The following is a 23,979-nucleotide window of genomic DNA, read 5'->3' as shown; positions in this document are numbered from 1 at the left end:
AGGAAAAGAGATTGAGTAAAGGAAAGGTGGAGGGAGAGCTAATCAAAATCTAAGAGGATATAAATAAATCATATAGAAACCTACTTTTTTGGACAATGGAACAGAACGGAGCCAGAGATTATTACTAGAAAATTTTCAGTCCCAGGGATGGGATACCTTCCAGTGAGCTGTTGGCCAGGGAGGTCCCTGATGCCCCCAAAACATTACAGGCCATTGCCAAGACCCTTGGTTTGCCACCAGGAATAGATGGTAAGACCCTATTGCTGAAGACTCCACATATTTGGGCTGCAAGGCCACTGAAAAATCCTGCTGGAACTGAGATGATAACCTCCTCCATGTAGACCAGATGACAGAAAGCTGGAAGAAGCCATTCTGCATGCAGTTCAATGGGAGAGAGAAATCACTAGTGAAGATACTCAACAGTGGACACTGCAAGCCTTATATTTGGCTAGCCAGGCCAAATGAGCCAACGGGTACAATAGTGGCATGTCTGTCACGGTAGAAATCAACTGCCCTCTAATTGGACTGGAGGCCCACTCCATGGGAGGGAATACATCCCTGATACTGAAAATCTAAAACAGGAGCAGTCATGAGCCCTAGGGGTGTAACATCAGCTGGTGTCTGGCTAAATGTGTATACTATGCTCACCAATCTTCCCAGTAAGCACTTCCTCTTAATGTTTATCCCCATATACTAATGCTACTCTCACTTTTGGTTATAGAACCTTCTCTTTCTAGATAGCAGTAACCTTGGGATGACTCAGAAAGCACCATCATACTGAGAAGTGACAGAGGAGTGCTCAGCACTGAAATATCTCTATCACACCTTCCAAGGCTCAGGGTCCATTGCAGAAGAGGCAGCAGAAAGAACCTAAGAGCTAAAGGAAGGGTAGGACTCCTTGCAACATGCTCCTCCTGTCAGAAAATGTCCTGGCTATCCATGCCCTCACAGTGCCTGACACTACCTACACAAGACCATCATAACAGGAAGAAAAGATCATGACATCAAAATAAAAGGCTGATTAAGAAAGGGAAGGGATATGATGGAGAGCAGAGTTTCAAAGGGGAAGGTGAGGGGGCATTACCATGGGATATTGTTTACAATTATGAAAGTTGTCAATTAAAAAAATTAAAAAAGCATGCAGGCCCAGGTTTAATTCTTCAGCCATGTACATAAAGCCAGATGCACAAAGTGGTACATACATCTGGAGTTCATTTATGGTGGCAAGAGGCCCTGGCATGCAAGAACACCTACCTTTAATAAATAAATAAATATAAGGGGCTGGAGGGATAGCTTAGCAGTTTAGGGATTTGTCTGCAAAGCCAAAGGACCCAGGTTCTATTCCCCAGGACCCACATAAATCAGATACACAAGTGGGCACACACATCTGGAGTTGGTTTGCAGTGGCTGGAGCCCTGGTGCACCATTCACTCCCTCTCCCCCCATCCCTTGTTCTGTCAAATAAATTAATTAAATTGAAATACTAAAAAAATAAATTTAAAAAAATAAAGTAAATAAAGATATGGGGTGGAGATGGTTCAGCAGTTAAGTGTGCTTCCTGTACAAGCATGAGGGCCTCAGGAGGCCTGAAATTAAATCTCCAGATTCTATGTAAACCAATGGACACACCTCTGAAGTCCCAGTCATTCAAGAAGGCATAAAGACACCAGGGAATCTCCAAGTTTATGAAAAACACAAATTCTGGTAGCAGTAAGAGTCTGGTTCAGGCAGGCCCCGCCCTGCTGTTGTGTCTGGCTGGGCAGGTACGCGTGGCGTGGGGTGCCACCTGGGCAGAATGGAGGGCGAGAGCATGTGGGCGACGCTGTCCGGATTTGTGCTCAACGCGCTCACCTTCCAGCACCTCAGCACGGACTCGGACACGGAGAGTATTCTCCTCGGTGTGGTGAAAGGTGAAGCCAAGAATAGCATCACTGGTTCCCAAATCGATGATGTGGAAGTTGTTTATACAATTGCTTTTATAATGTTTCAGGTGAAGTAAATAAACAAGCACTGAAGAAAATACTTCCAATTGTCACAAAGAACGTTGTTGGTTGGTACAATTCCGTCGTCATTCAGATCAGATTTAGAGAAAGACTACTTCACAAAAACTTACAGAAGCATTTTTCAAGCCAAGAACTTGTCTTTTTGCTGTTAATACCAAGTGTAATAACAGAAAGTTGCTCTACTCATCGCCTGGAACGTGCCTTATACAAGCCTCAAAAAGGACTTTTTTATAAGGTACCGTTAGTGGTTGCCAATCTGGGCATGTCTGAACAGCTGGGTTATAAAACAGCATCCACTTCCTGTGTGTCCTCTGGCTTTAACAGACCAGTAAAAGCACACAGCTCTGACTTTTTTAATAAAGATGGGTCTTTAAAGAAAGTACATAAGATAAATGAAATGTTTGCATCAATCCAAGAACAATTAAAAAGTGTATGCCAAAAAGTTGAACAAAGTGAGCAAGAAGTAGAGAAACTACTAGTGGATGTAAACAGATTAAAAGAAATAAAAAAACAAGCACAGATTAAGGCACAATCAGAGAAGAATGTTCAAAAAGACCCTGAGGAGAATGTTTTCCTTTGTCAAGCTTTCCAGACCTTTTTCCCAGAGTGTGAAATTCTTCATTCTTCTGTTATTTCATTGAAAAGCAAGTGTATAACTGGAAGCAGATGTCATACCACCCATGATGTCAATGTGGGAGACGATTTTAATGGTGGACTACCTGTCCACTCCTGAAGCCAGTCCAGCGCACACAACGCAGACAGTTAAATGTAAAGACCCAGACCCAGATGATGGATGGCCCACAAAGAGAGCACGAGTGTTAGAGACAGCAAACAGACCACCGTGCTCTGGTAGTGGCAACGACAACCTAGAAAAGTCATCTACTGCAAGTAGTCCAGAAACAGAAGAGGATGTTGGGAACGTGGAAGGTTATGGTAAATATCCTCGGTCTCCCACACTTTGATCTTCTCTAAAATGAGATTTTTTATTTGGCTGAAGGTTAAAGCCAATTGTTTCTATTTTTACTATGTACCACCTTATAGTAATTTGTAGAAAAGTTCATTTCTTTTTACTATATTCAGCTATTTGTAGTAATACACAGATAAAGTATTTTTTACTGTTTATACTAATATGTAAGTTCTATATGTTTTATAAAGCATTTTTTAAAATAAAGATTCTTTTGCCTTCTTTATCTTAAAAAAAAAAAGAGTCTGGTTCAAAGAACAGGTAGAAGAGCGACAGAGCAGGACACTGGGCAACTGCCGAGGAGTGATCCCAGCCGCAGGCAAGCACAAGGGACACCTCAAGTGTACACAGACATGCATACACCACACTTACCACACCATACACCATACTACACACATACATACACACAAGCAAGCAAATAGAAAAATAAAAATAGAGCTGGAAAATGGCTAGATAGTTAAAGGCACTTGCATGCAAATCCTGTTGACCTGGGTTTAATTCCCCAGCAAACAGTAAAGCTAGAAACCAAAGTAGTAAATGTTTTAGCATTCATTTGTAGTGTCGAAAGACCACGGTGGACACACACAAAATAAATAAATAAATAAATAATTCTATTGTTTTTTGAAGCAGAGTGTCAGTATAGCTCAGGCTGACCTGGAATTCACACTAACACCAGGATGGCCTTGAACTGACAGCAATCCTCCTACTTCATTCAGCCTTCAGAGTGCTGGAAATAAATTTTTTAGAAAATAAGAACTTAAGGAAGCAAAGGCAGGAGGATCAAGAGTTCAAAGTCATCCTCAGCTACAATCCAGTTAAAAGCCAGCCGAGGGCCAGGCATGGTGGCCTTTAATGCTGGCACTTGGGAGACAGTGGTACGAGGACCACTGTGAGTTCAAGGCCAGGTTGATATTACATAGTGAACTCCAGGTCAGCCTGGACTAGAGTGAGACCCTACCTCAAAAAAACAAACAAACTGGCCAGGTGTGGTGGCGCACACCTTTAATCCCAGCACTTGGGAGGAAGAGGTAGGAGGATCGCCATGAGTTCAAGACCACCCTGAGACTCCATAGTGAATCCCAGGTTAGCTTGGGCTAGAGTGAGACCCTACCTTGAAAAACCAAAAAAAAAAAAAAAAAAAAGAAATCAGCCTAAGGTACTTGAGCCTATGTTTGAAGCAACAAAACAAGTGCTGGACAGATGGCTTAGCAGTTAAGGCATTTGCCTGCAAAGCCAAAGGACCTTGGTTCAACTCCCCAGGACCCAAATAAGACAGAGGCACAAGGTAGCATGTGTGTCTAGAGTTTGTTTGCAGTGGCTAGAGGCCCTGGCCTGCCCATTCTTTCTCTGTGCCTCTCTCTCTCAAGTAAATAAATTAATTAAAAGAAAAAACAGGTAGTGCATACCTTTAATTCCAGCACTGGGAGGCAGAGGAAGGAGGATCGCTGTGAGTTCGAGGCCACCCTGTGACTCCATAGTGAATTCCAGGCCATCCTGGGCTAGAGTAAGACCCTACCTCAAAAAACGACGACCAAAAAAAAAAAAAAAAAAACCAACTCTTCATAGGATCAGCTCAGACCTTTGTTCCAAGGCATCAAGACTAGTAATAGTATACTGGAACTGCCTCCTATAGGCCTGTGAAAACCAGTTTTTAGAAACAAAATTTAGTTGCTAAACACAGCCATTATAAAAACTTAAATAACAGAAACGTTAAAAAATATATATATTCTTCTTTTTTTTGGTTTTTACTCTGTAGTCTGAAGGTGGCCTCAAATTCACAGTGATCCTCCTACCTCTGCTTCCCAGTGCTCGGACTAATGGTGTGTGCCACCATGCCTGGCTTTTTTTTTTTTAATATTTTTTTAAATTTATTATTTGAGAGAGAGAGAGAATGGGCATGCCAGGGCCTCTAGCCACTGAAAGCAAGCTCCAAATGCATGCCACCTTGTGCATCTGTTTTACGTGGGTCCTAGAGAATCAAACCTGGGTCCTTCAGGTTTTCAGGCAAGCACTTTAAGTGCTATGCCATCTCCCAGCCCTAAAAAGTACTTTTATTTAAAATATTTTTTATATATTTATTTATTTGAGAAAGAGACATTTACAGAGAGAGAGAACGGGTGCACCAGGGCCTCTAGTTACTGCAAACTAACTCCAGAGGCACGTACCACTGTGTGCATCTGGCTTTACATGGGTACTGAAGAATCAAACCCAGATCCTTAGGGTTTGCAGGCAAGCAACTTAACCACCAAACCATCTCTTCAGACCCCCTTAAAAATATTTCTGTTGGGGCACAATGTGATGCATGCATCTGGAGTTTGTTAGCAGTGACTGGAGACACTGGCACACCTATTATCTCTCTTTATATCTGCCTCCCTCCCTCCCTCCCTCTATCAACTAAATAAAATAAATCTAAAAAACAATTATTTATTTGTAATGGGAAAGTGAGAGAAAGAGACAGAGAGGTAAAGAGAGAACACCAAGACCTCTTGCCACTGAAAACAAACCTAAGACACATGTGCCACTTTGTATATCTGACTTTATGTGGATACTAATGAATTGAATGCCAGCAGGCTATGCAAGAAAGTGCCTGGTTTGTTTTTTTGGTTTTCCAAGGTAGGGTTTTCTCTAGCCCAGGCTGACTTGAAATTCACTATGTAGTCACAGGGTGGCCTTGAATTCAGAGCAATCCTCCTACCTCTGCCTCTATTGCTGGGATCAAAGGTGTGCACCACCACGCCCAGTTTTGTTTTTTGTTTTGCAATGTAGCTAAGGCTGGACCAAAACTCAGGATCCTCCTCTGAAGTGCTGGAATTACACTATAGTCAGCCATATAATCAACTTAAATAAACTACATTTGAAACCAAGGTAACAAAAGTAAATACTTAAAAAATAACATCTGGGGGCTGGAGAGATGGTTAAGTGGTGAGGGAACTTGCCTGCAAAGCAAAAGGACCTTGGTTTGATTCCCCAAGACCCACATCAGCCAGATGCACAATGGGGACACATGTGTCTGGAGTTCATTTGCAGTAGCTAGAGGCCCTAGTGTGCCCATTTTCTCTCTGTGTCTCTCTTTTTCACTCTCTTTCCCTCTCCCAAATAAATAAACATAATTAAAAAAAAAAAAAAAAACATCTGGCTGGAGAGATTGCTTAGTGGTTACAGCACTTGTCTGCAAAGCCACAGGACCCATGTTTGGCTCTCCAGATCCCACATAAGCCAGATACACACAGGTGAAGTTAAGTGCAAGGTCACATATGCCCACCAGGCGGCACAAGCGTCTGGAGTTTAAGACCCTGGTATGCCAATTCTCTTTCTGTCTCTTTCTCTGTGTCTCTTAATAAATTTTAAAAGTTAAAAGTTTTTAAAATTCTGCTAATGGACTATCAGATCAGATGAGAGAAGTCAAGGGTGATTCCAAGATTTACAAACACTAAAAGGAAGACTAGAAAAGATGGTTTATTTACAAAGAGCAAGGACTTTAAGCTGGCCAAGTTAATTCTGAGACACCTGTAATACCACCAAATGGAGATGCAGAGAGCTGAAAAACAAACTCAGAATTGAAGGAAGCAGTCTAAGTTAAATATAAAATTTCAGGGGCTGGAGGGATGGCTTAGTGGTTAAGGTGTTTGCCTGCAAAGCCAAAGGACCCAAGTTCAATTCCCCAGGACCCACGTTAGCCAAATGCACAAGGGGGCGCATCATCTAGAGTTCATTTGCAGTGGTTAGAGGCCCTGGTGCGCCCATTCTCTCTCTCTCTCTCCCTCTTTCTATCAAATAAAAAAAATTTTTCAAAGGAAACATGTAAGGAATAACTGGGGAAGAAAGAGGGAAAATCAAGAGGTAGTGTCCCAAAAGCCAAGGAAGGAAGGACAGACAGACGGACGGATGGACAGACAGACGGATGGACAGATGGACTGGACTGAGAAGCTACCACTAGATCAAATAAGATAAGGACTGAGAATCCACTGAAAGTAATAGAGAAACATGGGCTCTTCAGGAACCCAACCCCACCTATGAACATTACTTGTTCTTAGATAAGTAACATACTGCTAGGTTCACTTTGTACTAATTAAAAATCACTGTCTATTTTTAAATTAAAACTATTGCTCCTGAAATGGAAATAGTAGTATGTTAGATCTATTTTAAACTTGGAGGTTTATTTTGGGTTACTATTTGGCATTCTAAGTATTCTGGTAATCACCTCTGATGTTTACCACTTTTAGTCTGGCCTCATCAAACCCCAAACATTGCCATAAGATGTGATCTTCATTTTACTAGTAGATCAAAATACAACACTGATTAAAATATAACCTCTGATAGTAAAAAAATAATAGTAACTAATCCATGAATATTTAATAATATAGGCAGGACAGAAAACCATTAAAAATATATTTTGGGGGGAGGGAATTATCATGGTTTACTGTCTATAATTATGGAAGTTGTCAATAATAAAAAATAAATACATATTTTTAACATAATTGCAAATATTCTAGTCACACATAAAATGCATATTATAGGCCAGGTGTGGCAAGACTACCACTAATGTGAGGCCAGCTGAGTCTAATAATGAGTTCCATTCCAGCATGGTCCACAGTTTGAAACCCCCTCTCAAAACAAAACAAAACATAGGATGATATTATGGTCCAAATCTTTTTACTCCCAGCCAGTGTAAAAGGATGAGCTGACAGCAGTCATGTTCTCATCTATTTAAAGACACATTTTTAATACCAGGCTCCTGCTGCTCTGCAAATTTTGACATCAGATTTTTAATTTTCTTTGAAGCCAAAAAGATAATGTCATCCAAGTATTTGCTCCATTTCAAAGCCACTGATCTTTCTCAAAACAAATGATGATAGAGTGCCTGACCAGAATAATGAGATTCTCTCTCAGATAATGCCTTTCAAACCCTAAAATTCTAAAAATAGAAGGAGCATACATTCTTCACAAAAATATAGGCACGAATGGTGCATTCAATACACTACAGCCCTAATTATTCCATAAAGGGAAAAGTTATTTGCAGTTCCCAGCAGTGTTTTAGTTGTTGCTTCTTTTTTTTTTTAATTTTTTTAATTTATTTATTTGAGAGCGACAGACACAGAGAGGGACAGATAGAAGGAGAGAGAGAGAATGGGCGCGCCAGGGCTTCCAGCCTCTGCAAACGAACTCCAGACGCGTGCGCCCTCTTGTGCATCTGGCTAACGTGGGACCTGGGGAACCGAGCCTCGAACCGGGGTCCTTAGGCTTCACAGGCAAGCGCTTAACCGCTAAGCATCTCTCCAGCCCTGTTGCTTCTTTTTTTGAGACAATCTCCCAACTTAGCCCAGGCTGGCCTCAAAATTTCTCTTGCCTCAGCCTCCCATTCACCCAGCACTGGGAATTTATAGGCTTGCCACCACTCCCAGGAATTTTTTTTTTTTTTTATCAGAGAGAGACAGAGAAAGAGACAGAGAGAATTGGTGCACCAGGGCCTCCAGCCTCTGCAATTGAACTCCAGATGTGTGTGCCATCTTGTGTGCATGTGTAACCTTGTGTTTGCATCACCATGTGTGTCTGGCTTACGTGGTACCTGTAGAGTCGAACATGAGTCCCTAGGCTTTGCAGGCAAGTGCCTTAACCATTAAGCCATCTTTCTAGCCCCAACAATCCTTGATACAGGTCATAAGAAAGAAAAATTACTAACAAGTCATTACCAAGTATGTGCTCATATATATGGTCTGACTCTCACTTTCTCAGTTCTTTTCTTAGTCCTATGTGTTTTGTTTTATTGTCACTATGTTTTATTTGAGAGAGAGACAAATAGAGAAACAGAGACAGATAGTGAGTATAAGACCCTCAAGCCTCCAGCACTGCAAATGAACTCTAGACGTATGTGGCACTTTGTGCATCTGATTTTACGTGGGTACTAGGAAATCAAACCCAGGCTGTCAGAGTTTGCAAGTGAGTATCTTTAACCATGGAGCCATCTCTCCAGCCTGAGTCTTTTTTATATAGTTCATTAAACAGGTTATGTTCCTTTCTTTCTATTTTCTTTTTTTTGGGGGGGAGGGTTCAAGGTAGAATCTCACTCTAGCCCAGGCTGACCTGGAATTCACTATGTAGTCTCAGGGTGGCTTCAAACAGCGATACTCCTACCCCTGCCTACTGAGTGCTGGGATTAAAGGCATATGCCACCACACCCCATATGTTATGTTTCTTGACATGTACTTCAGTCATCTCACTGTGACATATTACAGAGCAAATGATTCCTAAATAACCCACTTTAACTGACACTTAAAATCATAAAGTTCTTAGAACAACTTAAAATCAACTTTTTAGGGAAATTTAGCTACAGTTAAGCTACTGTACACAATTCTTCAGTAACAAAGCAAAAAGGTCAAAACTGCTTCTGCCTTTATTTTTATTTACACAGGAAAAGCAAATAAATAGTACTTTTCACCTTCCATCCAATAGTAACACAAATTCTTGCTTTTCACCAACTGGGACATGCCATAGTATCTTGTCATGTTGCTGAGTGACTGCTACTTTTGTGCAACAAAAGCAGACTTTGTTTAATCCTTTCTGGTTTTTTTTTTTTTTTTTTTTTTTTAAGAGCAGAAACCAGGCGTGGCAGCTCATGCCTTTAATCCCAGCACTCTGGAGGGGCAGAGATAGGAGGATCACAGTGAGACTACATAGTGAATTCCAGGTCAGCCTGGGCCAGAGACCCAACCTCGAAAAACCAAAAAAAAAAAAAGAGCATGAGAGAGAGCGAGCAGGTGTGGGACTGCAGAGATGGCTGTGATTAAGGCACTTGCCTGTGGAGCCTAACAACCCAAGTTCAATTCCCCAGTACCCACATAAAGCCAAATGCAGAAAGTGGTACATGTATCTGAAGTTCATTTGCAGTGGCTAGAAGCCCTGGCATGCCCATTCTCTCTGTCTTTCTTCTCTCCTCTCCTCCCCTTCCTCCCCTCTACTCTTCTCTTCTCTTCTCTTCTCTTCTCTCTCTCTCTTTCTCTCTTCTTACAAATAAATAATAAAAATGTTTCTTTTTAAAAAAGCAGGTCTTTTGATGTCAGGAAATACAGAAGCAAAATAACTGAATGAATGGGTTACATTTAGATTTTTTTCAACAGGCTCAAAGCTTATAATTAGTAACTCCATAATAAGGATACATTAAATAAAAGTTTTATTTTAGTATGTGTATACTATTCAAGATAAGAGACTTTCCTTTTGTAACAATAGGCTCTAACTAGAACAACATTTTCAAAATTAATTTCCCGTGTTTCAATAAGAATGTTTACATTCTGGGGGAGTCTGGAGGGGAAGAAAGGAAAGAATTAGTAAAGTACTCTTCTACAGAAAAAAACATAGCTATGTAGTAAGTCTTAGGCAGCTGTTTGCTAACCTCTGCTGGGCTAAAAACAGTGAGGTCATGGGAGACAGCAATAGAAGACTCATAATGAAAATCAGGTTTTTAAATCACTGGCATCTTAGGAAATTAAGAATATTAGTCAAAAATCTCTCCCCAGAGTACTTACATCTGCGGAAGGAGTGCACCCATCTGAGGTTATATACATATTCAAAATCAACAAAACTGAAGTCATTTTTCCCTGCTCAACAGGAAAAGTTGTTTTTTCCCCTTAGAACTATGAGCAATGAAAGCTATGACTTTAAGTGGCTCTGTATAAAAACATAAGAAGGGTGGATCATGATCTATTAGTAAAAGCAGCTGAACACCAAGACTCTCCTCTTTTAAAATAAAATTTTGAAAGAGCTATTAAAAAAAAAAAAACCTTCCTGCCTTTGAAAATTACCTTTGTTTTGTTTTCTATACTCTAAAATAGAGACTGATACCTTTACAGAGAATACAAAAGGATTTAAAAGTTCACACTTGTAATATGGCTTTCACACTAAAAGTACCCTACACTATTTTTTCCCTTCTGTACTAAGCATTAAATAAATATTGGAATGTGATGAGGTAGAACAATATAGCTATTTTTACTTTACTATCAACTACCTTTATAAACAATATCAACAATATTTGCCACACCTAATTTTTTTGTTTTTTGTTTTGTTTATTGAGGTAGGATTTCATTGTAGCCCAGGCTGACCTGGAAATCACTATGTAGTCTCAGGGTGGCCTCAAATTCATGGTGATCCTCCTACCCCTGCCTCCCGAGCTCTGGGATTAAAGGTGTGCACCACCATGCCTAGCTTCAAGATATTTTTAAACATTTTTATTCATTTATTTTTTATTTATTTGAGTGGCAGAAAGAAAGAGAGAGAGTATGAGTGCACGAGGGCCTCTTGCCACTGCAAATGAACTCTAGACACATGCGCCACTTTGTGCATCTGGCCCTGTGTGGGCACTGGGGAACCAAACTTGGGCTGTCAGACTTTACACACAAGTGCCTTTAATTTCTGAGCCATCTCTCCAGCCCAAAATTTTTAAATTTTTATTTCCTCATCTCTTAGTAAAACATTATAAACTGGGTGTGGTGACACATGCCTTTAATCCTAGCACTTGGGAGATGGAGGTAGAAGGATCAATGTTGAGTTCAAGACCAGCCTGGGACTACATAGTGAATTTCAGGTCATCCTGGGCTACAGTGAGACCCTACCTGAGGGAAGGGGGGGAAAAAAAATATATATATATATATATATATATATATATATATATATATAAAACTTTTTGTTTTGTTTTGCTTTGTTTTTTCAAGGTAGAGTCTTGCTCTAGTCTAGGCTGACCTGGAATTCACTATGTCATCTCAGGGTGGCCTTGACTCATGGCTATCCTCCTAACTCTGTCTCCCAAGGCCCTGTACCACCATGCCCAGCTTGTGTTGGTTTTTTTTATTTTTATTTTTATTTTATTTTATTGACAATGTCCATGATTGTAAACAATATCCATGGTAACGCCCTCCCTTCCCATCATATCCCCTCTCCCTCTCAATCAGTCTCTCTTGTATTTTGATATCATGATCTTTTCCTCCTATTATGATGGTCTTGTGTAGGTAGTGTCAGGTACTGTGAGGTCATGGATATCCACGCCACTTTGTGTCTGGAGCACATTGTAAGGAGTCCTACCCTTCCTTTGGCTCTTACATTCTTTCTGCCACCTCTTCTGCAATGGACCCTGAGCCTTGGAAGGTGTGATAGAGATATTTCAGTGCTGAGTACTCCTCTATCACTTTTGTTTTGGTTTTTTGAAACAAATTATCACTCTAGCCAGGCTGACCTTAGTGAAACTCACTCTGTAGGCCAGGCTGGTCTCAACCTCAGAGTGATCCCCCTACCTCAGCCTCCCTTGTGGTGCAATTAAAGAAAGGCATGCACTACCACACTGGCCAAAACACTGTTTCTTTTTTTGGATTTTTCAAGGTAGGGTCTCACTCTAGCCTAGGCTGACCTGGAATCCACTCTGTAGTCCCAGACTGGCCTTGAACTCACAGCACTCTTCCTACCACTGCCTCTTGAGTGCTGGGATTAAATCGTGTGCCACCATGCCGGGCTATTTCTTAACTTTTAAAATTACCTCAAATCGGGTTGGAGAGATGGCTTAGTACTTAAAGGTGCTTGCTTGCAAAGCCTCATGACCTGAGTTTGATTCCCCAATACCCATGTAAAGCCAGATGCACAAAGTCGTGCATACGTCTGGAGTTTTTCTACAGTGGCAAGAGGTCCTGGTGTACCCATACTCACTCTGTTTGTCTGTGTCTTCCTCTTCCTCTGTGTCTCTATCTCTCTCAAATAAACAAATAAATAAAAATTACCTCAAAGTAACTCAATCAACTTTATTGCTACATGAAATAGTAAAAGAGCTCTAAAAACTAAAACAGCATAACTGTATCTCTATTAATGTGTAACATAACTAAACTTAATAGTACTACAAAGCACTCACCTTGCCTTTATTCAATGTCACAATTCAAATGATGTGTCAGCCATCACACTAATAGGACTACCACAAGATCAACATTAAGATTTTAAACAAAGGGCAGTTCAACCAACCTGTCGTGAAAAGTTCAGATTTCTACATCCTACTCTTGATCTTAGCCAAAAGTCCAAGAACTGTTTACTTTTTAAAAATTTGTTGTCTATCAGAAATATACCTACTCTTTCACTTTGGATCTATGCAGCATTTATCTTAAATTTATAAAACTGGATTTTTCACCCAACAAAGGTCAACCATTAAATAACTTCAACAAGTATAAATAGCTACACTGCTCCCAAACAGCAATTTCTGCATTGCTAGACACTTATCTAGTTGATAGATTTACACCATTGTTCATTCTTAGTTCCTTAAATGTAAAAAATACCCACAGAATGGTAGCATACCTCTAAGTTAGTTTAAATATGGCAAGGGTATTTTTAGTTAGGTTCATGTTTTAAAAAGAGACTTATCATTCTTTTCAAAGGCTAATCTACTCAAGTTCCTTCTACATTTAAAAAAAAGTTAATTTATCTTTTGAAAATTAGAAATGTTATTTATGTACTGCTCAAGCAAAAAAAATATTAGAATAGTCCTCACACCAAATCAGGATCAGAATCATGCCTATTATTAATAAAAATAAGTTTGACATTTATTCTAATGATGGTTCTTTGAAAGCTAGCATAGGTAAATCTCATCTGCGTATACTTTCAGCTATAATTCTTGCAATAAAGTAAAATTATGTAACACTTCTCTAGCTGGGGATAGTCTGGTGGTTAAGGCACTTGCTTACAAAGTCTGTCAACCTGGGTTCAATTACTATATAAAGCTGGGCTCAAAGTGGGCACATGGTGTCTGGTATTCATTTGCAGTAGCACAAGACTCAGCCACCCTCCTCCCCAAACACACACCTCCAAGAACACAAATAAACAAAGAAAAAAATAAATAAAAAGACTTGTGATCCTATGCTGTGTAAAATAAAAAAAGAAAACCCACATAATCATAAACTGGTACTGAATAATGGAAAAGATACAAGAAATATTCACATAACATTTATTTGAAATCTGTATTCCCTCCTTGCATGCGAGAAAGATACAAACACTTCCAGATATTCAGACAGATCATCCCACAGTTGTAACTTTCATCATAGTTCTCAAAGCAGTGCGGTGAGGTCAGCTCACAATCAGCTTAAGTAGCAAAACTAGAAATTGGTGGTAGTAGTATCAGGCTACAGAACAGCCTCTCCAAAGAATATGAAGTAAGAGAACTAGAATGTGCTGGCAACATTCCAAAAGACAAGATGGAATACAGCTTTGAGCAATGAATACTCAGAGCTTACAGTATATAGCAATTCATCTTCTCTGACCCTAAAGCTTGAGCTTCTTTATTTTAAGCCAAAAAATAGTTGTATGTTATTTAACACTACCTCAGTTCTCCCTACTTATGAGTTGAAGGACATGTGGGCTTACAATGATTTGCTAAACTAAATATACGCCTGCAAAAAAAAAAAAAAAAAATAGGACTTCCATCCTATGTGAAGATGAGCAAAGTAAAACAGATACAACTATATTGAAATTATTCTGTATACAATAGCCTTTGTTCTCCAGCATAATTCTAAAAGTTTGGGTTTTCTTTTCTTTTTTTGGTTTTTCAAGGTAGGGTCTCACTCTAGCCCAGGCTGACCTGGAATTCACTAGGTAATCTCAGGGTGGCCTCAAACTCATGGTGATCCTACCTCTGCCTCCCAAGTGCTGGGATTAAAGGCATGCGCCACCACACCCGGCTAGGTTTGGGTTTTCTATGTTGTCAGCTTGGACGTCTCTCTGCAACTGAATTAAGTTAATCAATTTTCTCAAAATCCTATCAGATTAATCCCATCAGAACAATTTTAGTCAGAAACAATTCCTTTGACTTTAGTGAAAATGTTAATTTTTTTAAAAGACAAGGACTCAATATGTAGCCAGACTAGCCTGGGAATTCCCTACGTAGCACAGGCTGGCCACAAACTCATGATTCTCCTGCTTCAGCTTCCTGAGTGAGGAGAATTAAGAAATATATTCTACCATACATGGCCTTATATGTTTCTTTTAATTTCATCTTGGGGCTAGGTAGGTGACTCAGCAGCTAAAGGTACATGCTTAAATAATCTACTGGCCCAGATTTGATTCCCCAGTATTCATGCAAAAGCCAGATGCATGAAGTAGCACATGACTCTGGAGATTATTTGCAGCAGCAAGAAGCCCTAGCATAACCGTACTAGCTGTCTGTCTGTCTGTCTCCCCCCACCCCTTTCTCTGATTGCAAATAAGTAAAAATATCTTTTAAGGGCTGCCGAGATGGCTTAGTGGTTAAGGCGCCTGCTGCAAAGCCTAAGGACCCATGTTGAACTCTCCAAACTCCACATAAGCCATACATACAAAGGTGAGGCAAGCACAAAAGTCTCACATGCCTACTAGGTGACGCAGGTGTCTGGAGTTCAAGTTCAGTGGCTGAGAGGCCCTGGAGCACCAATTTTTTCTCTCTATATACATATACATATACATATACATACACACATACATATATATATATATATATATGGCTTAGCAGTTAAGGTGTTTGCCTGCAAAGCCTAAGGAGCCATTGTGAACTCCCCAGATCCCACATAAGCCAAACGCACAGGATGATGCATGCACAAGGTCACAAATGCACACAAGGTGGCACAGAGGCTGAAATTTGACTACAGTGGCTAGAGGCCCTGGCACACCTATTCTCTCTTTCCTCTCTCTCTTTCTTTCTCATAAAAGAAAATAAAATTGCTGACTTCTGGGTATGATGGCAGCACACTAGCCAGACCAAAGCAGCCCAGGGAGAACTAAACAGAAACATATTCTTCTACTGAAAAGTGAAGGTGTATAAGTTATTATTAATGACAGCAGAGAGGCAGGAGAGACCAAGATCTTCCAAAAAGGAGGAAACCAGACAGAATCCTGCCCAGGTGCCAGCAGCCCCAATCCACCAGCCTGCCTGGTGGGCGATGCAGAGTGGCAGGAGCACAAACAAGGTGAGGGAATTTTTCCACTCATATAAACCTCCTCGCAAAGACAAAAAACCTGAAAGGAAAGATGGCAGGGAAGAGCAGGTGCTGAAGGAGAATACAAACAGAACTGGCTGAGCAACTCCGGTAAGACTCTAGGCACCCTACAAAGTCTCCCATTCCCAAACCAACAGGGTCATGAACAACCAGAGAACTCATTCACCCTTGGCCACCGGGCACACAGACAGATCACGGTGGTGACTCAGCATTGCTGAGATTGGAAGCCATCCCAAAAGGTGACGGGGCCTACTTATACAAAGCCAGATACATAAGCCTGCACTGGAAGTGCTTATCTCTCTTTCCTTGTCAGGAAAAGTGATGTATTACATTTGAATGATATATTCTTGGTTGGCTTTACCCTTCTCAAATAAGCTGTATTTTAGTGTTGACTATGGTCACCTTTCATGCTTCCTGAAACCCATTTCAGACTAAAAATCTCAACCTCCTAGTTGACAGGATTAATGGTGTAGGGCAACACACCTTTAGGGACTTTGGCTTTACTAGATTATCTGCTTAGTTTAATCCCCATGGATGTATAAATACTCTGTGCTGGATTTGATTGAATATCTATATTGCTCAGTTGAATTTTAGAATTTCTCAGTAATTTCCTTCACCCAGTCTACTACAATACTTGGATAGCAGACAAACTCAACATCTAGGGTCACTTCTGCCATTTCTCTTGGAATATAAAAGCAACACATGTCCCCTTAAATTCCTACATTGAAGATATATAAAGCTGGATTTACATGGCTAAGAACACTGCAGACAATTAGAAAACCCAAGCATCAAATTAACTCATGATGCAAAAATCTCTACATTATAATACAAGAAACACAAAAAATCAACACAAAAGCCGGGCGTGGTGGCGCACGCCTTTAATCCCAGCACTCAGGAGGCAGAGGTAGGAGGATCGTCAAGAGTTCCCCTGAGAATACATAGTGAATTCCAGGTCAGCCTGAGCTAGAGTGAGACCCTACCTTAGAAAACCAAAAAAAAAAAAAATCAACACAATACAATCTGACCAAAAATTATAAATACAAAAAGAAATTACAGCCAGGCGTGGTGGTACAAACCTTTAATCCCAGCACTCAGGAAGCACAGGTAGGAAGATCACCATGAGTTCACAGCCACCCTGGGACTCCATATTGAATTATAGGTCAGCCTGAGCTAGAGTGAGACCCTACCTCGAGAAAAAAAAAAATTATAAATACAACAGAAATGACCTCCAGTGAGACTGCTTTAGATGAAATGCCTCACAAAGATTTCCAAAAAATTATTATATGTATACTCAAAAAAATCAAGAAAGAAATCAAAGGAATCAAAGAAGAAAACTAACTCCTGAAAGAATCACAAGAGAACACAAGAAACCAACTTAATGAAATATGTTGGTCAATACAAAACATGACTAAGGAAATATAAATAATGAAAAAATACCAATCAGAAATACTAGAAATGAAAAACCAAGTAAGTCAAATAAAATACTCTGTAGAAAGTCCCACCAGTAGATTGGATCAAGGAGAGGATAGAATATCTAAACTACAAGACCAGGTGGCAAATCTAATACAAGCCAACAAAGAGAAAGACAAATAGGAAGGTAGGAATAGGAATTTCAAGACACTCAGGACACTATGAAGAATCAAACATAAGTATTCAGGGCACAGGAGAAGAAATTCACTCCAAAGGCATAACAGGTATTTTCAACAAATTCATAGAGGAAAACTTCCCCTAAATAGACAAAGTGATGCCAATACAGATACAGGAAGCCTACAGAATGCCAAACACACAAAATCAGGGAAAAAAAAAAAAAAAAAAAACTCTCACCATCATATTATAACTAAACTACCAAACACACAAACCAAAGAAAATACATTGAAAGCAGTTAGATTCAAATGATAATGAGAACACAACATACCAAAAATTTTGGATATAATGGAGGCAGTCCTAAAAGGGAAATTTATAGCTTTAAGTGCCTATATTAAGAAATTAGGCCGGGCGTGGTGGCGCACGCCTTTAATCCCAGCACTCGGGAGGCAGAGGTAGGAGGATCACCGAGAGTTCAAGGCCACCCTGAGACTCCATGGCGAATTCCAGGTCAGCCTGAGCCAGAGTGAGACCCTACCTCGAAAAAGGAAAAAAAAAAAAGAAAGAAATTAGAAAGGTCACAAGTAAACAACTTAATGCTTCATCTTAAGGTCTTGGAAGAAAAAGAACAAGGCCAACCAAAAAAATCAGTAAATGGGAAGAAATAATAAAGGTCAGGGCAGAAGTTAATGAAACTCAAACCAAAAAAAACAATCCAAAGAATCAATGAAACAAAGAGTTGGGACTTTAAAAGATAAACAAGATTGATAAATCCTTATCAAATCTGACCAAAGAAAGAGAGAAGAGACACAAATTAACAAAATTAGAGATGAAAAAGGCACCATCACAACAGATACTAGAGAAATTCAAAAACTTATAGGGACACACTATAAGAATATATACTCCACTAGGTTTGAAAGTCTGAAAGAAATGGATGATTTCCTTGATTTATAGGACCTCCCAAAATTAAATCAAGATGAGATTAACCACTTAAATAGACCTATAATAAGTACAGAGATCCAAGCAGTTATAAACAATCTCCCAACTAAAAAACATCCAGGCCCAGATGGATTCACTGGTGAATTTTACTAGACCTACATGGAAAAACTAACACCAATGCTTCTCAAACTGTTCCATAAAATAGAATAGGAAGGAATCCTACCGAACTCCTTCAAGGAAGCCAGCATCACACTGATACCAAAATCAGACAAAAATAGAACAAAAAAAAGAAAATTATAGACCAATCTCCCTCATGAACATAGATGTAAAAATTCTCAACAAAGCCAGGTGTGGTGGCACATGCCTTAAATCCCAGCACTCGGGAGGCAGACTTAGGAGGATCGCTGTGAATTCGAGGCCACCCTGAGATTACATAGTGAATTCCAGGTCAGCCTCAGCTAGAATGAGATTCTACCTCAAAAAAAAAAAAAAAATTCTCAACAAAATAATGGCAAACAGAATGCAAGACTATATGGTTTAACATACACAAATCCATAAATGTAATATATTATATGAATGGACTGACAGACAAAACTCACATGGTCATCTCAATAGATGCAGAAAAAAGCATCTGACAAAATCCAACATTCTTTCAAGATAAAAATCCTATAGAAACTGGAAATAAAAAGAACATACCCTCAACATAACACAAGCTATTTATGACAAAACTACAGCCAACATTAATACTAAATAGAGAAAAACTTAAAGCTTCTCCACTAAAATCAGGAACAAGACAAGGGTGTTCACCATCCCAACTTTTATTTAATATAGTACAGGAAGTTTTAGCTATAGCAATAAGGCAAGAGACACACATAAAAGGGATACAAATTGAGCCAGGAATGGTAGTACATGCCTTTAATCCCAGCACTCAGGAGGCTGAGGTAGGAGGATCTCTGTGAGTTTGAGGCCACCCAGAGACTACATACTTAGTTCTAGGTCAGCTGTGGTGGTTTGAATAAATGGCCCCCAACATATTAGTGTTTTAGTACTTTGTAGTTTGTACCTGCAGCCACCTGGCTGAAGGCAGTGTCACTGGGCAGATCTTAAGGTGTGGTGGTAGGTTTGATTTCAATCTAAAGATATGCAAAGTGTGCCAAGCTGAAGTTCCTGAAGTGCGCTGTGGCTTTTGAAGCTTGCGCTTCTCTCTCTCTGCTTGGTCCAGTGAAGGCAGGCCAGCTTCTTCTGCCATTTATGGAACTTCCCCTGGGATCTGTAAGCTTCAATAAATATCCCTTCCTCCAGAACTGTGCCTGCTCTGGAAGTTCATTTCAGCCTGAAGCTGTCTGCAATATCAGCCTAAGCTACAGTGAAACCATACCTGAAAAAATTAAAAAAAAAAAAAAGAATACAATGGGAAAGGAAGAGATCAAGTTATCATTATTTGCAGATGATATGATACTATACATAAAGAGCCCTAAAGACTCGACCAGCAAACTGTTAAAGCTGATAAACACTTATAGCAATGAAGCACGATACAAAATAAACACACAAAAATCAGTACCCTTCATATGTGCTACCAACAAACATATAGAGGATAAAATCACAAAATTACTCTCATTCACAAGAACAGATGGCATATAAACATCTAAAAAAAATGTTTTATATCCCTAGTCATCAGGGAAATGCAGATTAACACTACATTGAGATTCCATCTCACTCCTGTCAGAATGGCTACCATAATGAAAATAAATGACTATAAATGCTGGCAAGGATGCGGAAAAAGAGGAACCCTGCTACACTGCTGGTGGGAATGCAATCTGGTCCAGCCATTGTGGAAATCAGTGTGGAGGTTCCTGAGACAGCTAAAAATAGATCTACCATATGACCCAGCTATAGCACTCCTAGGCATATATGTTAAGGACTCAACTCACTACTTTAGAGATACTTGCTCAAAATGTTTACTGCCACTCTATTCACAATAGCTAGGAAATGTAACCAGCCTACGTGTCTCTCAACTGATGAGTAGATAATGAAGATGCAGCACCTTTACACAATAGAGTTCTACTCAGTGGCAAAGAGAAATGAAACTATGAAATATGCAGAAAATGGAAGATCAGGAAAGGATTATACTTAGGTAACCCAGGCCCAGAAAGCCAAATGTCACCTGTTCTCTCTCATATGTGGATCCTAGCTACAAGTTATTCAACTTGTGTTTGAGTAGGAATAAAACTCATTAGCAAAGACCAGTAAGATAGGAGATATAAAGGGAATAGAAAGGGAGAGAGGAAGAATTTAATAGAATGGTTGTGTGTGTGTGTGTGTGTGTGTGTGTGTGTGTGTGTGGAACAGGATTAATAGGGATGAAAAGGCCTAAATAATTTCAGGGGAAGACACTGAGTAAAGGGAAGGTGGTGGGAGGGCTAATCAAAATCTACAAGGATATAAATAAATATGTGGCCTGGGAAGATGGCTTAGCAATTAAGGCACATGCCTGTAAAGCCTAAGAACCCAGGTCCCATGTAAAACAAATACACATGGTGGAGCATGCATTTGGAATTCGTCTGCAGTGGCTAGAGGCCCTAGCACACCCATTTTCTCTCTCTCTCTCTCAAGTAGAAAACAAATAAATATATTTTAAAAATAAAGAATAAATAAGTCATATGGAAACCTGTCTTTTGGACAATGGAACACCCAGATTATGACTAGAAAATTTTCAGTGTGATACCTTCCAGTGAGTTCTTGGCCAGAGAGGTCCCTGATGCCCCCAAAACATTACAGGCCATTGCTAAAGCTCTTGGTTTCCCACCAGGAATAGATGGTAAGACCCTATGCCAAAGACTCCACATACTTGGGCTGCAAGGTCACTGAGAAATCCTGCTGGAGCTGAGCTGAAAATCTCTTGCATGGAGACCAGCTGACAGAAAGCTGGAAAAAGCCATACTACATGCAGGTTCAATGGGAAAGAGAGAAATCACTATTGAAGATACTCAGCAGTGGATACTGCAAGCCTTAAATTTGGCCAGCCAGTCCAAATGAGCCCAACAGATCCAACAGTAGCATGTCTGTTACAGGGGAACCCAACTGCTCTCTAAATGGACTACAGGCCTGCTCCATAGGAAGGAATACATCCCTGATATTGAAAACCTACAACAGGGTAGTCATGAGCCCTAAGGGTATAACGTCTGCTGCTGTCTGGCTATCTATATATACTATGCTCACCAAACTGCCCAGTAAGCACTTCCTCTTAATGTTCATATACATATATTACCTTCCAAGACTCGGGGTCCAATGTAAAAGAGGTGGCACAAAGAATCTATGCCAAAGGAAGGGTACAATTCTTTATAATGTGCTCTTCCAGACAAAAATGGCATGGATATTCATGACCTTGCAGTCCCTGACACTACCTACACAAGACCATCGTAATAGGAGGAAAAGATGATGATATCAAAATAAAAGAGACTGATTGAGAGGAGGAAGGGGTATAATGGAGAGTGGAGTTTCAAAGGACAAAGTGGGGGTAAGAAGGAAATTACCATGGGTTATTATCTACAATTATGGAAGTTGTCAATAAAAGATAAATTAAAAATAAATAAATAAATAAAATTGCCAGGCATGGTGGAGCATGCCTTGAATTCTAGCACTTGTGAGGCAGAGGTAGGAGGATCACCATGAGTTCAAGGCTATCCTGAGACTACATAGAGAATTCCAGGTCAGCCTGGGCTACAGGGACACCCTACCTCAAAGATCCTAAATATAGGGCTGGAGAGGTAACTTAGCAGTTAATGGCCTTGCCTGAGAAACCTAAGGACCCAGGTTCAATTCCCCAGTACTCATGTAAGCCAGGTGCACAATGTGGCACATGCATCTGGAGTTCATTTGCAAAAGCTAGAGGCCTTGGTGTACCCATTCTCTGTCTCTACTTGCCTCTTTCTGTCTTTCAAATAAATACATAAGTAAAATTAAAAAAAAAAAAGGCAGGAGTGGTGGCATTTGCCTTTAATCCCAGCTTTTGGGAGGCAGAGGTAACAGAACTGCCATGAGTTCAAGGCGAGAATGAGACCACATAGTGAATTCCAGGTGAGCCTGGGCTAGAGTAAAACCCTACCTCAAAAAAAAAAATAGGAAGCCAGGCGTGGTAGTGCACCCCTTTAATCTCAGCACTCAGGCAGAGGTAGGAAGATCACTGAGTTCAAGACCACCCTGAAATTACATAGTGAATTCCAGGTCAGCCTGGGCTAGAGTGAGATCCTAACTCAAAACCCCGCCCCCCTACACACACACACACACACACACACACACACACACACACGGGCTGGAGAGATGGCTTAGCAGTTAATGCACTTGACTGCGAAGCCAAAAACCCAGGTTTGATTGCCCAGTACCCATGTAAGCCAAATACACAAGGTGGCAAATGCATCTGGAGTTCATTTGCAGTGGCTGAAGGCCTTGGTATACCTATTCTCTCTGTCTCTATTTGCCTCTTTCTCTCACTCTCTCAAATACATACATAAATAATTAACTTTAAAAAAATAAGCCAGTAGTGGTGGCCTATGCCTTCAATCCCTGCACTTGGGAGGCAAAGTAGAATGGCCTTCAATGACAGCCTGAGATAACACAGTTAATTCCAGGTCAGTCTGTGCTAGAGTAAGACCCTACCTCAAAAAAAATAAAAACATAAAATAAAATTGGGGGCTGGAGAGATGGCTTAGTGGTGAAGGAAGGCACTTGCCTGCAAAGCCAGTACCCATATAAGCCACATGAACAATGTGGCTCATACATCTGGGGTTTATTTGCAATGGCTGTATCCCCTGGCATTGCCTCGCCCCCCCCCAATCTGCCACTCTCTCTCTCTCTTAAATATAAATAAATATATTAAAAAATAAAATTAAGAAAATAAATAAAATAAAATTTTATGGTGAACGTATTATATACTAAAATAGGATTACAAAGTCCAATTCTTTTTTCGTTGTTGTTGTTTATTTATTTATTTGAGAGCTACAGAGAGAGAGAATGGCACACCAGGGCTTCCAGCCACTGCAAACGAACTCCAGACACGTGTACCCCCTTGTGCATCTGGCTAATGTGGGTCCTGGGGAATCAAGCCTCAAACCGGGGTCCTTAGGCTTCACAGGCAAGCGCTTAACCACTATGTCATCTCTCTAGCCCACAAAGTCCAATTTGTAAGTCCATAACACTTTATTTTTTTAATATTTATTTGGGAGAGAGGGAGGGAGGAAGGAAGGGAGGCAGGCAGGCAGGCAGGCAGGCAGGCAGGCTGGGCACACTAGGACCTCTTGCCACTACAAATAAACTCCAGGTCAATGCACCTCTTTGTGCATGTGACTTTAGCTGGGTACTGGGGCACTGAACCTAGGGCATCAGGCTTTTAAGTGAGTGCCTTTAAACACTGAGCCATCTCTCTAGCATGAGACTCTTAATCTCAGGGTTGTGGGTTCAAGCCCCACATTGAGTGATTTGCTATTGCTGGATGTGGTGCACTCTCCTT

At 40.3% G+C, this 23,979-nt stretch overlaps 1 protein-coding gene and 1 pseudogene across 1 annotated transcript in view; one reads left to right on the top strand and one right to left on the bottom strand.

The window, feature by feature from the left end:
* Positions 1–23,979, bottom strand: part of Pfdn1 (prefoldin subunit 1) — a 134,490-nt gene that overhangs the window by 82,885 nt on the left and 27,626 nt on the right. The gene's annotated exons all lie outside the window — the stretch shown is intronic.
* On the top strand, positions 1,796–2,965 carry LOC101596871 (annotated as a pseudogene).

This window comes from Jaculus jaculus, chromosome 13, assembly GCF_020740685.1.
Source record: "Jaculus jaculus isolate mJacJac1 chromosome 13, mJacJac1.mat.Y.cur, whole genome shotgun sequence".
Classification (NCBI taxonomy): domain Eukaryota; kingdom Metazoa; phylum Chordata; class Mammalia; order Rodentia; family Dipodidae; genus Jaculus; species Jaculus jaculus.
Note: the sequence above shows the minus strand (reverse complement) of the source record. Positions and strands in the feature narration are given on the sequence as shown.